Raw genomic sequence first — 13,006 nt, forward strand, 5'->3', positions numbered from 1 at the left:
CATACAGGTATGAGAATGCCCCCTTCCCCCTACACCCTCCCCGATGTTGGGCAGGTGCAATGTATCTGTGGGGTTGGGGTTGGGGGGTGTCTGTGTCTCCTCTCTGAAATAACTTCCATGTTATTACTCGGGTTCCCACTGAACTTTAAGAGGAAAAGGCCATGGGGCATTTCTCTTTCTGTGGGCCTTCCTCAGCCTCCCTTCCTTTCCCCAGCTCAGCTGGATTTCATATAACCCACAACCTCCTGTGGTGAGGGCTGGAAGGAACCTTTCCTAAACCCCTATTAGAGCCCAGGCAACTCCAGGGGGTAGAGGAACTAGAAGCAGAAAATAGCCCACCAGCTTACCTTCCCTACACCTTCAGGAAATCCACCCCCCTCCCACCACCCAGTTTTCTCATTTCTTCTTGGCAAGTGAATAATGGAAATCCAATCTCTCTCAAGCAGTTTCCTTCCACAAAAATCTTAAACATAAGATTTAATAAAATGCTGGACTTCAAATTTCCTGTTGCCTCAGCTGCTGTTATCTTACAGGTTACCAAAGGGAGAGGGAGAAAGGATCAATAAATAAATACACACTTGACACTAATCTCTAATCTCTGAATAGTAGGCTTTTTTTTTTTTAAGTATTCCAGATTAGTTCTCAGTAGTTTTGAGTTCCACAGTGACCTTGAATTGATGTCCGGAAGTTGGAAACTAGAAACAAACCAACTCTTAAGACCTACTGTGCCTATCTTATACCGCAAAGGGTTTTATAAACGTGGATTTAAGAGTTAGAAGCACCTAGGGCTTGAGTCACAGTTTTGCCATTTACTAGCTGTGGGACTGTAAGCTCCGTGCTCCTACCTGGAAATGGAGGACAATTTACTGCTTTCCTGGAAGAGATGCAGGAAAGATTACGTGGCGATGAGCATAGATAGGGTGCCTGGCACATATACATATATAAAAGAGCATGGCCTGGTATCTGGCACACAGACAGTGCTTGATACATTGCAGAGTCACAGATGAAGGAATCAAGAGGCTAAAACTCATACAGTGAGTTGATGGCAGTGAGATTAACCACAAGTCAACATCTCTGGTTCCTGAGCAGACTGTCCAACCTTGAGCCCCATTTTCTCAAAGAACGCCATTCATTAATAAAAGAGAAGAGCTGACTTTGATGTTGCACATGGGCTGTAGGCACCATGTGTCATTTGAATGGGCTCAAGATTCCTTCCTGAGCCTGTTCTCCCCTTGGTGTTTGGGAAAATGCCACTTGTTAATAATGGCAGTAAACTGCTATCGCTTGAGTGCGTTATGTGTAGCAATGATTATGCTCAAAGCATCAGAAGCACCGTCCCCCTGTCCCATCGGGTCCAGCAGCGAGTTCTGTCTCGTGCCTGTCCCCTCTGCTTCTCCATGGCCACCACCATCTCGTGCTTGAATGCCTGCCACCACCTTCTAACTGGTCTCCCCACTTCTACCTTTACTTCACTGTTCCGTTTGCAAGCTGCATTCAGAGTAATACTTCTCCAATATGCAACAGATTACGTCATTGCCCCATTTAAAAATCCTTTAATGGTTTCTTATAGCCTTAGAAAAAAGCCCATGGCCTGCAAATCCCTACATGATTTGGCCTTTGCCTACTTCTCTAACCTATTTTGGGCCACCTGCCGGTCTCGCTGGCTTTCTTTCTGCTCCTCAAATAAGCAGGGCTTGTCCCTGCATTAAGGCTTTGGCATTTGCTGTTCTGTTCCAGAAGCTCCTCTCCTCATGGCTTGGAATGACTGGCTCCTTAACATTCAGGTCACAGCCTCAATGTCACCTTCTGAGAGGCCTCCCCTGACCAAGCAGTCTCAAGCAGCCACCCCACCCCTGCACTGTGGGGTCACACTGTTGTACTGTCTTCACAGCACTTGTCACTATCTAAAGTTATTCTGAGAGGCTAAGGGTCCTTAAGTCCCCTGCTATATCACTAGTACCAGATAACGTACCTGGCACCAGTGCACCCTCACCAAATATTTTTTGAATGAATGACCAAATGAATTATCAAAACAACTCCTTATGGTATTATTGTTCTAGACATTGTTCCCAGGCTGTGGGAAGCTTGCTGGTCTTAGAGATACTGCCCAGGCATCTCATGGACAGCTTATTTCTAGAGGTGAGCTCAGGCTCTATTTTCTTTTCTAATGGTGACTGCAATCACCAGGCACATGTGACCACAGGACGTAGGGAGGGGAGAGGGACCAGGTATGGATGAAAATGCTTATCACAAACAGGATTACTCTTACAAATGACTAAGCCTTGTTGGTAAAGGCTGGGTGTGTCCAGGCAATGCTATGTCACTGAGGGCAAAGCAGAAGCAAGCTCAGGTCTAGCCCTTCCCTGGCAAGGAAATCTGAAGAACCAATTCATCTGCTGGAGGAAATGTTCTCATCTGGCTTCCTTACAAAACAGCTGCACATTTGGCAACTTCCAGCCCTCCACAATCCAGCTGTGAGCTGTGCTCAAGGCAGGCTTGGGTTCTAAGACTTTAACCATCCACCCTTCCCCCTAATGGTCTGTGGAGGGACACAGACACCCAGGCCAAGATGAAGGGGTGCTTGTTCATTGTTCCCCTCCCTCCCTCAGCAGAAACGCCTGCTGAGGCATGGGTGTGCAAGTGGGAGAGCAGGCTTGGCTGCGGTGGTGGTAGTGACAGTGGGACAAGTGCCCAAGTAAGAATCAGAGACGTGGCTTCAAGACCTCGGTCCAGTACACATTAGCATACGACCTTGGGGGGGATGCCTTTTTAAGCTAAGTTTTCCACATGTGTAAATGAAGACAGTGAGCCACAAAAGGACTCACTAAATGGGTACTATCGTTATTTGCTAAGCTCTGAACTCATCACTTCACCAACATTTTCACATTAGGTTTTCATAATAATAAACCTAACAGAACGAACACTCCATTTTACAGATGAGAAAAACACGAGGAGCACAGAAATGAAGAGGCATCCCCACGCCCCACAGCTTGGCGGAGCTGGAACTAGACCTGAGGCCTGGCCCGTGTTCTCCCCCCAGGGCGGGGGTCTCGGTGGTGGTGAAGGCAGGGCAGGACGGCGTTTGTCCAGTCAGCTGGGCTGCCTTCCTCACTACTGGTGGCATAGGTGGAAACCTCTGCTTGATCACTAAAGATCTGTCCAAGGCCTTGGCAGACTCAAATTCCAGTTTGGACGCCAATTAGCAGAAAACTTCCTCCCTGCTATAGGGCATGCCAATAGTCTTTAAAAAAAAAAAATAGGTATAGCTAGATGTTTTCCGTGTTTACAACTGTGATCTGCCTGTGACATTCCTGTTGCAACCTAGCTGCCAGTTAGCTGTTTGCCTCAGATTCCCACTTCGGTTCTTGTGCGCTCTGGCAAACAGTGATGCAAAAGGGCCTGCCACCAAGACGCTGTCCTGTGGACTTGGGACACAATGTCTCTGGGTCAGATACTGGTTTCAAGTTTCAGTTTTGTCTGTCCTGAGGTGAGAGGAACCCACTTCTCACTCTTAATTAGGATGCAAAGAAACTCTTTCAAGGCTTCAGCTGGTTTTTGCTCCTCTCCCCCTGAAGATAAAATTTGAGTTCAATTGGGATGATGCCTCCTTGTCTGCCCACAGAGAATCGGCGATGAAGGTGGTCTAACAGATCCCTGCTTTGTCCTTGCAGCCTCCCAGGGTTCAGGCATTCAGCACCATTTTACGCCCAGTGTTTAGCAACATGCCTGGCACTTAGGCATTTTGGTGGCTGACACACAGATCTCACACAACCTGCACTGGCCTAGGAGAAAGGATTTAGCAGGTAAAGCGTAAGGTGGGGAAGGCTGGCCTTCAAGGCGGTAACTATGACCAATAAAAAAGCACTTTTCTCCTAGGAGCACTAAGATCGGTCTCCTTGGAAAACACCTAAAGGAGGCAGGATAATGTGTTAGGACCACTCACGCTGGAATAAAACCAGGATTCCCATCCAGGCCCTTCTGAGCTGGGTGACTTTGGCAAAGCTACTGGACCTCTGTAAGCTTCAAACTGCTTGGCTGTGACATGCAGTATCACTCATTCATTCATTCATGAACAAATGCTTACTGAGCACCCAGAGTATATGAGGTGCCGTACTGGGTGCTGGCATCATAGTAGTGAGCAAGACCGACAGGATCCCTATTCTCATGAAGCTTCATTTCCAGCAAAGGAGACAGCTATCATTTAAGATAGAGGAAACGTACTGTGGAGAAGGTAAGGCAGGATGCTGGGACAGAAAACGATGGGCGCATGTGTGTTGGAGGGCAATTGAGGCAGGAGAAATACCGGGATGCACCTCCTGCACTCAACCAAATTCAACAGTATTTAGATTGCTCCCATCCCAAAGCCAACTGCTTCTATTTCACCTTGTGATGGCTGAGCCCCTACTACATGCCAGTGAGGGGAGTGCCGAAGGGACCCAGCTGGAGCTCTCGGGCTGGTGAAGAACGCAGCCGATGCGCTATGAGAGGAGAAGAGATGGTAAATTCCACCTGCAGAGTCAGCAAAGACTGCCACTCAATGTAGACAGATAGACTGGAATTTTCCAAGAAGCCTATGGGGCAGAAGGAGGGCATGCCAGGTGGGGCGAACAGCCCTGAACAAAGTCCTGAACATGTGTGCCAGTTCAGCATGTTCAGGGAGCGGTGAGACATTCACAATGGCTGGAGACAGAGTGTGAGAGGGTACCCTGGGAGAAAGAGATCTTCCTCTTCGTGGGTCATGCTTAAAGTGTCTTCTAAGAAGATGAGAGGCATGTGGATGGGAAAGAGCAGGAGATGAGAAGGGTGTCGGGACTGCATTTGGCCTCCGTCACACTGCCAGCACTCCAAAACGTGAACCAGGGCCATGCTTAAAATATTCAGCCTGGGTTCTGGGTGACACTCCCCAAAGCAACACAAACAGGTATTTCAAAGAAGAAAGAGGAACCAAACACCCAGCGGTAACTCAATATAAAGCCTGCATGGGGACCAGGCAGGCATCAGGCTGCTTAAATGTGATTATGTATCATCAGTGCAAGTCTGACGCTTAGCCGGGAAGAGTATCCCAGGTGCCGACATGGGATGCTGGGGTCCGGAGTCAGTGGACACACTCCCAAGCAGAGCCAAGGACTCCTTTGTTGCCAAAACCAGACTTACTTGTCCAAGAGTCTAAGGCCTATGCCAGGGACAGTGAGAGGGCTGGGAGCTAGAGGGACAGCAAACTACAGGCAGGTTTCTTGTGCCTAATTAATAACTCAGGCATCTCCATCAGATGAGGGTAACTATGAGGAAGACGGCTGTAAAAGGGAACCATTCAGAGGGCCGGTTCCCTGCTTATTCCTGTCCTGTCCTTGCCCTTGCAGAAACACTCCTGCTATGAGTCCCCCCAGGAAATGGCGAAGATAAGAGAGCTACGGCCACCCTGCTGTTCCAAAAGCTCATGATAGAGCCAACAGGCGCGGACTGTGGGAATTCGCCCCTATTGATGCAGACAGCCGAGGAGATGAACATCACACCTGATTTACATTCAGCCAGTCTTACCAGAGGCTCGCCCTGGGTTCCACATCAGTTCTGTCAGATGAGAGACAGCACTAGCCTGGCCCGAAGGGAAGACGATGACCTAAGACACATGAACACACCAAACAGGTGAGCCAAAACCCAGGGAGAAAGGAGGAAGGAACGCTGCAGGTCTCTGCCCTCGCAGGTCATCACCCAATCTCAAGACTGAACAAAGCCCACTGCTCAGGATCAAGGGCTGCCCTCCGCACGGGGAGAAGCAACAGATACCCAACGTGACATCACGTAAAAGGCAGCTAGGGGCTTTGTCATGGTCAACAGATCTCCCCATAAGCCACTAAACCTCACGACCATATCAAAGGTGTTCCCCTGGTCTGAGGTACTGCTCTCCTGGCCCCAGGAGGGTGAAAACATCAGTAGATATTAGAGGACAAGAGTAGCTCCTGCGACCACCCTCTACTACTTGAACACAGATGAGTTTCTGGGTGAGCCAGCTGTCACTTAGAAGCTGATGGGACAAGGGAGATGGTTATGTTTCTTGAGGAAAGGGAAATGATAATCTTTAAAGAGCCAGGATTAGGGCAAAAGCACAGGGTGCTGAAGGAAGCAGATAAAGATCATTAAAGACACATCCTGCCTTCCTCCTGGTTTTTTCTGAAGTCAGCTCTGCTGTGACACTCAAATGACATCACCCCCTCACTTCAGACCTGTCCCACCCATCTGCAGGAGAACTTGATTATGGCTCACTTCTCAATGTAAATCAGATGTCATAACATTTATTCATGATACCTGAAAAGCAACTGCTTTCCACCGGCCCAATCTCAGGGCCCAGCCAGAGCAAGATAATCCAAACACCTGGAAGGGCATCAGGAGAATATCCCCGAGTGTTGAGTAAGGCACAGTCCAGCCTCCAAAGCTGCAGAATTAAGGGGCGTTTGTCCACAATCTAGATGGCTCTCTGCTGTCAGACTTTCCCCGCTGGCTTGCAGGCAGAGAGGAGCAGGAAGGACACAGGAAACCAAGGTTTGGATCCAGTCCTTCCACTTATTAACTGGGTCCCCCTGGGTAAAACTTACTCTACTGGGCCTCAGTTCCCTCACTTGTAAAACAGGGTCGATGACATCCAGGTTCTTTATGAATGTAAAAGCATATGGCGCACGGTTAGTGCTCACTAGTGATTGCCTCTCTTAGGAAATGGTGTGTGGGGCACCTGGGTGGTCCAGAGGTGGAGCATCTGTCTTCAGCTCAGGGCATGAACCCTGGGTCCTGGGATCGAGTCCCACACTGGGCTCCCTTTGGGGAGCCTGCTTCTTCCTCTGCCTGTGTCTCTCTGTGTGTCTCTCATGAATAAATAAATAAAATAAAAAACAAACAAAAGGAGGGGGATCCCTGGGTGGCGCAGTGGTTTGGCGCCTGCCTTTGGCCCAGGGCGCGATCCTGGAGACCCGGGATCGAATCCCACGTCGGGCTCCCGGTGCATGGAGCCTGCTTCTCCCTCTGCCTGTGTCTCTGCCTCTCTCTCTGTGTGTGACTATCATAAATAAAAAAATAATAATAAGAAGAAAAAACAAAACAAAAAAAAAAACAAAAGGAAATGGTACATAAGATAGCAGCTGACATATCAGACTTTCACTCTGCCTTCTTCGGTTCCCTTCCTCCTTCCTGGACTAGATGATGGCTCCGGCTCTCACTTCCGAGTCCCAATCACAATCACATCTTACACGGGATAGTACACATATCAGATGGCTCTTCTACGCCAACGTGAGAAATTAACACGAAGTGTAGAGATCTTTTGCTTTCCCCACCCACTCACTCTCTCTCTATTTAAAACATTCCACTGCAGGCTTCACTCAGCCCCTGCCAAGGGGTGGAGGGAGGGAATGACAACAAAATAAACATTCCAGCTAACCACTTTGGGGAAAAGATGAGATAATTCTTTAAGGGGTTGTTTTTAAATTAAAAAACATTTGCTGTGAGACAATAAAGTCACTCCTCTCTAAAAACTATTTTTAGGGCCCTTGACTGAAATATACACAAGAGAGAAAAAAAAGTTTAAAAAAAAGACGAACAATTCTGTAGATGGGAGTTTCAGCGAAGCCTATGGAACTGCTTGCTTTATGCTCAGCTGGAGAGAAGGTTCTCTCTCTTCTCAAATTGCTTCTCCAATCTCTCGAGTCTGATTTTCCCCCAGCTTTACTGAGATATAACTGACACGTAACACTGTGCAAGTTTAAGGTATGTGCTGTCATAATTTGGCACACGTATATATTTTAGAATGTCTGCCACAATAAGGGTGACACATCCTTTACCTCACATAATTACCATTTTGTCGTGGCTCTTATGATGGAAGTCAGATTTCTGACAGTGTTCAGAGCCCTGTGGGACGAACGACTCTGGTGGCTAATCACAGGCCTCGTCCTGCCCCTAGAGACCGGGCTTTGGAAACGGGGTGAGATGAACTGTAGGTGCCTGGCAACCAAGGCGGGGCCTACCGGTCTATGCCCTGAAAGCAAAGATGATGATCACCACTTGGCTCTTCCTCATCTTAACTGGAATGAATGGTCACAGCAACGTGGCTGGAGAGAGCACTCCTGCTAGGGGTTACACCAGACTCTCCAATCAGGCCAACCATGGGAATGCAAACACCGTCTGGGGGAGGAGTGTAGGGCCCCATGAATCTGACGGAACTCTGTACTAGAGGCTTTATTTTCTCTTTCATTCCAACTCCCCCTCCTCTCCCCTCCCCTCCAGTAAAGAACAGTAATGGCATTGAAATCCACAGATAATCCTTAAATCTCTGTGGCAGCTCCAGTTCTAAACTCCTCCTTCGCACTGACGCCTTTCCCAGCTGTTAACAAGTCACGACAAGGGCCTCTCCTGCTCCAGCCTGGAGGTGCACCCCCCTTCTCCGGCCCTCCCCAAATTAGAAGCAGCCTTCAGACCTGGCCCTCGGTCTTCCATGAAGGTGGGGCTGACCCTCCAGGCCTCCAGGGACTTCAGCATTCCCCCTCACTCACCCTGCCTGAGGCTGCTTGTAGGGCCAGGGGAGCCCGGGGACCCTGCTCCTGGGGGGCGGCACAAATGCAGACTCGGGGGGCTGGGGAGACCAGCTGAGCTAGAAGCAGCCCCAAGAGGGAAACCCGCCAGAAGGACCACCACAGAGGCAAGGCAGGAGTCTGAGCTGGGGCGGGGGCAGAGGGGCAGCTTCGAGCAGTGCACCACATCCTGAACAGGACGATTGGTCACCAAGTCCCAACGTGGGAAGGTCTGGGCAGGCGAGGGGTGGAGTGCAGGGTGAGCAGGACCGAGAGATCGAAGGGACGCTGTCAACAGTGGTGGGTGCTGAAGCGTCTTTATGAAGTCCTGGCTGTGTGGTTTAGGGCCCAGCCCGTAAGGCACAAGGGAGTGGGTCGCACAGGTCTCGGCACGAAGCACTTACCGTGGAACCCATTTCCCAGGCGCTGGTCACTGGCTACTACATGTGTCTCCTATGGGGGCATTAACCCTGGATGACACTTGGCTCTTCCTCCTCTAGCCAGCGAGCTGTTGCTCGAGGGCATGTCTTATGACTGAACACTTACAACCCTGCTGAGCAGCTGGGTGTCTATTTGTGAAATGAAGATATAATGGATTTGCATTTTGCCTCCATTTCTTGTACCTCAATCACCTTCCCCTTGGTGAAGACAGTCATATTTAGAAGGTTAAAAAAAAAAAAAAAGTGGGAGGGCCTCCAGGCCCTCAGGTGCAGGCCTTGGAATAATTGCTGGTTGGCTCTGGAGTATGCAGGGAAGACCCTAAGGACACTGCACCCTTCCTCACAGTGGTCGCACACACACACTGCTGAAATGTACTTCTAGATGCCTGTGTTCATAGTCTGTGTTTTGGTCTTATTTTTTGGTTGGTGCTAAGAATGTGGGAGTTTACCCACATCACGATCCTCTACCGATTACACTTCCAGACACACAGGACCGAGGTGGCAAAGGTGTGAGGGAAGTGCAGAGAGCTGTTCCTCCTGGTGCTTGCCAGCTGCTCAGGGCCCATCGCCCTGCTTTGCTGGAGCGGAGCCGGCTCCCTCCTCGGGTTCCCACTGCTTTCCCAGAGGTCAGCCACAAGTTCATACCAAGCAACAAGCGGCAATTACAAATTGAGTGCCTGCTGGGAATATCTTTCCAGTGTCAAGCAGCCATTAAAAGCACTTAAGGAAATCACAAAAGGAAGGTGAGAGAATTCTTGGGGGGAGAGCTACAGGATAGGGAGGCAGTTGGGAGGGCATGGCCTGCCTCCTACCTCGGAGGGAAAAACAGGCCAGGAAAGACAACACTGGTTCTAAAGAATGAACCTGCCTTCCGGGAACCTGCAGAACACTGTATCTTTCAATGATGCCCCTGCTGGGGCCCAAACACTTCAGGGTGCCTGCGAAACCTTTTGTTAATACAGAATAAAATGACATTTTAAGCAACTATGTGTTTTTTAAAAAGTTATCTAGTGAGCACGCACTATATTAGGTAGTTATATACAAGCTCCCATCCCATGTGGACTGCATCTCTGTGAAAAAGGCATTAGGACTCCCTGTTTTACAGATGTGGAAACTGAGGCTCAGAGAGGTCAGTGACCTGATCACCTTTGGAGTCCTGGTTTGTCCCACGGCAAAGCCACTGTTCTTCCCACCAAAGACAATACTGGGCTGGGCTGTGACCTTGCCAGGTGTGCATCCTGCTGACCCACCTGCTGGCAGCTCTTACGCCTGGGGCAATCAGGCCCTAGGGTGGCTGGTGTGTGGAGCACCGTGGCCTTTCCTGTGTGCTTGATTAAAGGAAGAGGGAACCCAGAGATCTTAAGTGGGCTAACAGAGTCTCTTCGAGGGACTCTTTCTTCAGTCTTCTAATTGTCAATGACCATGTGAAAGGGAAGGACTGGGTTCTGAAATAAGGAGATACTGTAACCTTGGGAACATCACTTTCTTCTCTGTGTTTTAAATCCTCATATAAAATGGGGTCCAATAAACCCCATGTCATAGAGCAGCCATGAACACTAAATAAGATATACCTTATTAAAGTCCTTAATGCTATACCTGGCCCAAGGTCAACATAAATGATAGCTATTACAGTAATTTCTGCTTTATCTCAGATCAATGGTTTCAGAAAATACACAGATTTGGCATCAGCTTGTTCTCATTCAGTTGGTGCCATTTATTGTTGAGGAAAAATGTAAAGACCTTGCATTTGTTTCATGGCTAAGGACAACTATAACAAAAGAACGGCAGGGGAAGTGCACACAACGTGATTCAGGAAAGAGCGAGCCATACTCTCCCTGGGTCCAGTCTTCTCCCTTGCTGTTCAATCATCTCAGAGTAGACTACAAGCACAGCTATTTAGAGACCAGAAACTTATACATACATATGGCAGGAACCTTGAACATTTTAGGAGGCAAAAGACATGTGTAGGATGAATTAATGCAAATGGCTCTGCCTCTGGTTCTATTGTCCCCTGAAGGCACATTTGCTAGAGGAACTCTTCAGATGGGCGGCTCCTCGGGGCAGCAGTGCGGGCTGGTTCCCAGACTTCCCTGCCAGCTCAACTCAGCAGGTACCAGCAGCACTGGGCACATACTGTATTCTCACCCCGGCTCCTCATTCTAACCTCAACAGTGGCATGGAGACCCAGAGGTTTCAGTCTCCACTTCTGACTCAGAACTGCTCTAGTGGTAAACAGCATCTTCTTCTGTGATCTGTCCACGGAAACCAGAAGCCACTGCTGCAGGACGTGGCTCCTAGCCGCACCCTCATTTCTGTACTCCTTTCAGAGACTAACCCTGCCCCAAGGCAAAAGTAAAATGTGCTTCACATCACTGGCCCTGAGCAAATGGTGAACAACGGAGAAGATTGCCCAGACACGTAGAGCTCTGAAAGTGTTTGCCTTTTGCTGTTTCCTTTTAGAGGTTGCAGTGGGCATTACTGGCATTTGAGTTTGCAATAAAGGAGAATTTGGGACTCAGATTCAACTCAGGGCTAGATACATTTGTGTTTTGACAGTTTATTTGGTCCTACAGAATCTCCTGTAAATTATAGACTTTTTAGTATGGGACAAGTGTTAGTAGATTTTTGTCATCAAGGAAGCAAAGAACAATAACTTCTCTAAGGTTATTGCGTTGGTCTTATCTGGGCTTATATTTCTAGGCAGATTTGGAAAAACTAGTTCTTTCAAGTCTGTCTTTCAAGTATTGACAGAAAAGTTGAGTGATGCATTGTGCAAAAATTAAGGCTGCAGAGATTCGGAGGGGAAAGCACTCCCTACGTAACAGAAAAGGACAAATACTGAAATTCTACAGTCTAGATTCTGATAGATTTTTTAGCAATAAGAAGCTGGTGAGATTTAAGATCACTTAGATATAAAGAAAAATTTTGCTCTTCCCCAAGCTAAATTTTAGAAAGGGTCTGGCCTTTTTTTTGTTGTTGTTGTTGTTAGAAGAAAAACATTTCCAGACCCCTCTCATTTATGTGCATATTGCAGATCTCTGTGTATATTAAGTCAATAGTCCTAAACTGAGTAGACAATTTTATTTATTTATTTTTTTATTTTTTTAAATTTATGATAGTCACACAGTGAGAGAGAGAGAGGCAGAGACATAGGCAGAGGGAGAAGCAGGCTCCATGCACCGGGAGCCCGACGTGGGATTCGATCCCGGGTCTCCAGGATCGCGCCCTGGGCCAAAGGCAAGCGCCAAACCGCTGCGCCACCCAGGGATCCCAAGACAATTTTAATTAAGTGGCAACTCCTGCATATTCAAAAGATTTAGCTGGAATAAGCTAAATAAAATAAGATAAAAAAATTCAGGATTTTATAGAAATTTAGGCTATACTTCTATTCTGTAAACTACTTGTGTCACTTCCTTTAATTCCCAGAACCCATGAATGAAGATTCCTAATAATCAGTCTCATAGGCTACCTTCTAGGTACCCTTTCACCACCTCAATCCCGAGCCTTGGAAAGGATACCACCCCAAGTATCTCTGACAGACACGCTCAGCATCTAGAGAGTATGGCCCACATACTGTTTTAAACATAGGGAAAACTATTTCTTGGATAGCTGAGTGCCTCAGCCTCTTTCCACAAAGGAGCCACATTCTACCACAATCCACATTTCAAATCCTATGCCTATAATCATCTCTCTACCTTGTGGACGCTCAACATAAAGATCGGTTCATGCAACTAGCCCCAAACCGAGCACCTCCTATTCCCCAGTGGGCCTTTCTCACTATTCACTCTCAACGTCAAAAAGGCCGTGACAGTGTGTGCCTGACTTATGGGGAGATTTGTTGGCACCAAGCACAACAGCAACCTTACACGCTGTGCACACGAAGGCAAGTTCTAGGGTACCCTAGAACTTGGATCCCTCAATCAGCTAAGCTTTCCATCTTCCCTTTCTAACAAAATCTGAGTATAATTTGTGTCCCTTGAACAAGCCCAAACACTCTTTCATAAAGAAACCTGTTTG

At 48.1% G+C, this 13,006-nt stretch overlaps 1 protein-coding gene across 2 annotated transcripts in view; it reads right to left on the reverse strand.

Annotated features, from left to right (window-relative positions):
• Positions 1–13,006, reverse strand: part of TRIM44 (tripartite motif containing 44) — a 109,482-nt gene that overhangs the window by 12,900 nt on the left and 83,576 nt on the right. The gene's annotated exons all lie outside the window — the stretch shown is intronic.

The sequence above is a fragment of the Nyctereutes procyonoides genome, unplaced genomic scaffold, assembly GCF_905146905.1.
Source record: "Nyctereutes procyonoides isolate TBG_1078 unplaced genomic scaffold, NYPRO_anot_genome, whole genome shotgun sequence".
NCBI classification, from domain to species: domain Eukaryota; kingdom Metazoa; phylum Chordata; class Mammalia; order Carnivora; family Canidae; genus Nyctereutes; species Nyctereutes procyonoides.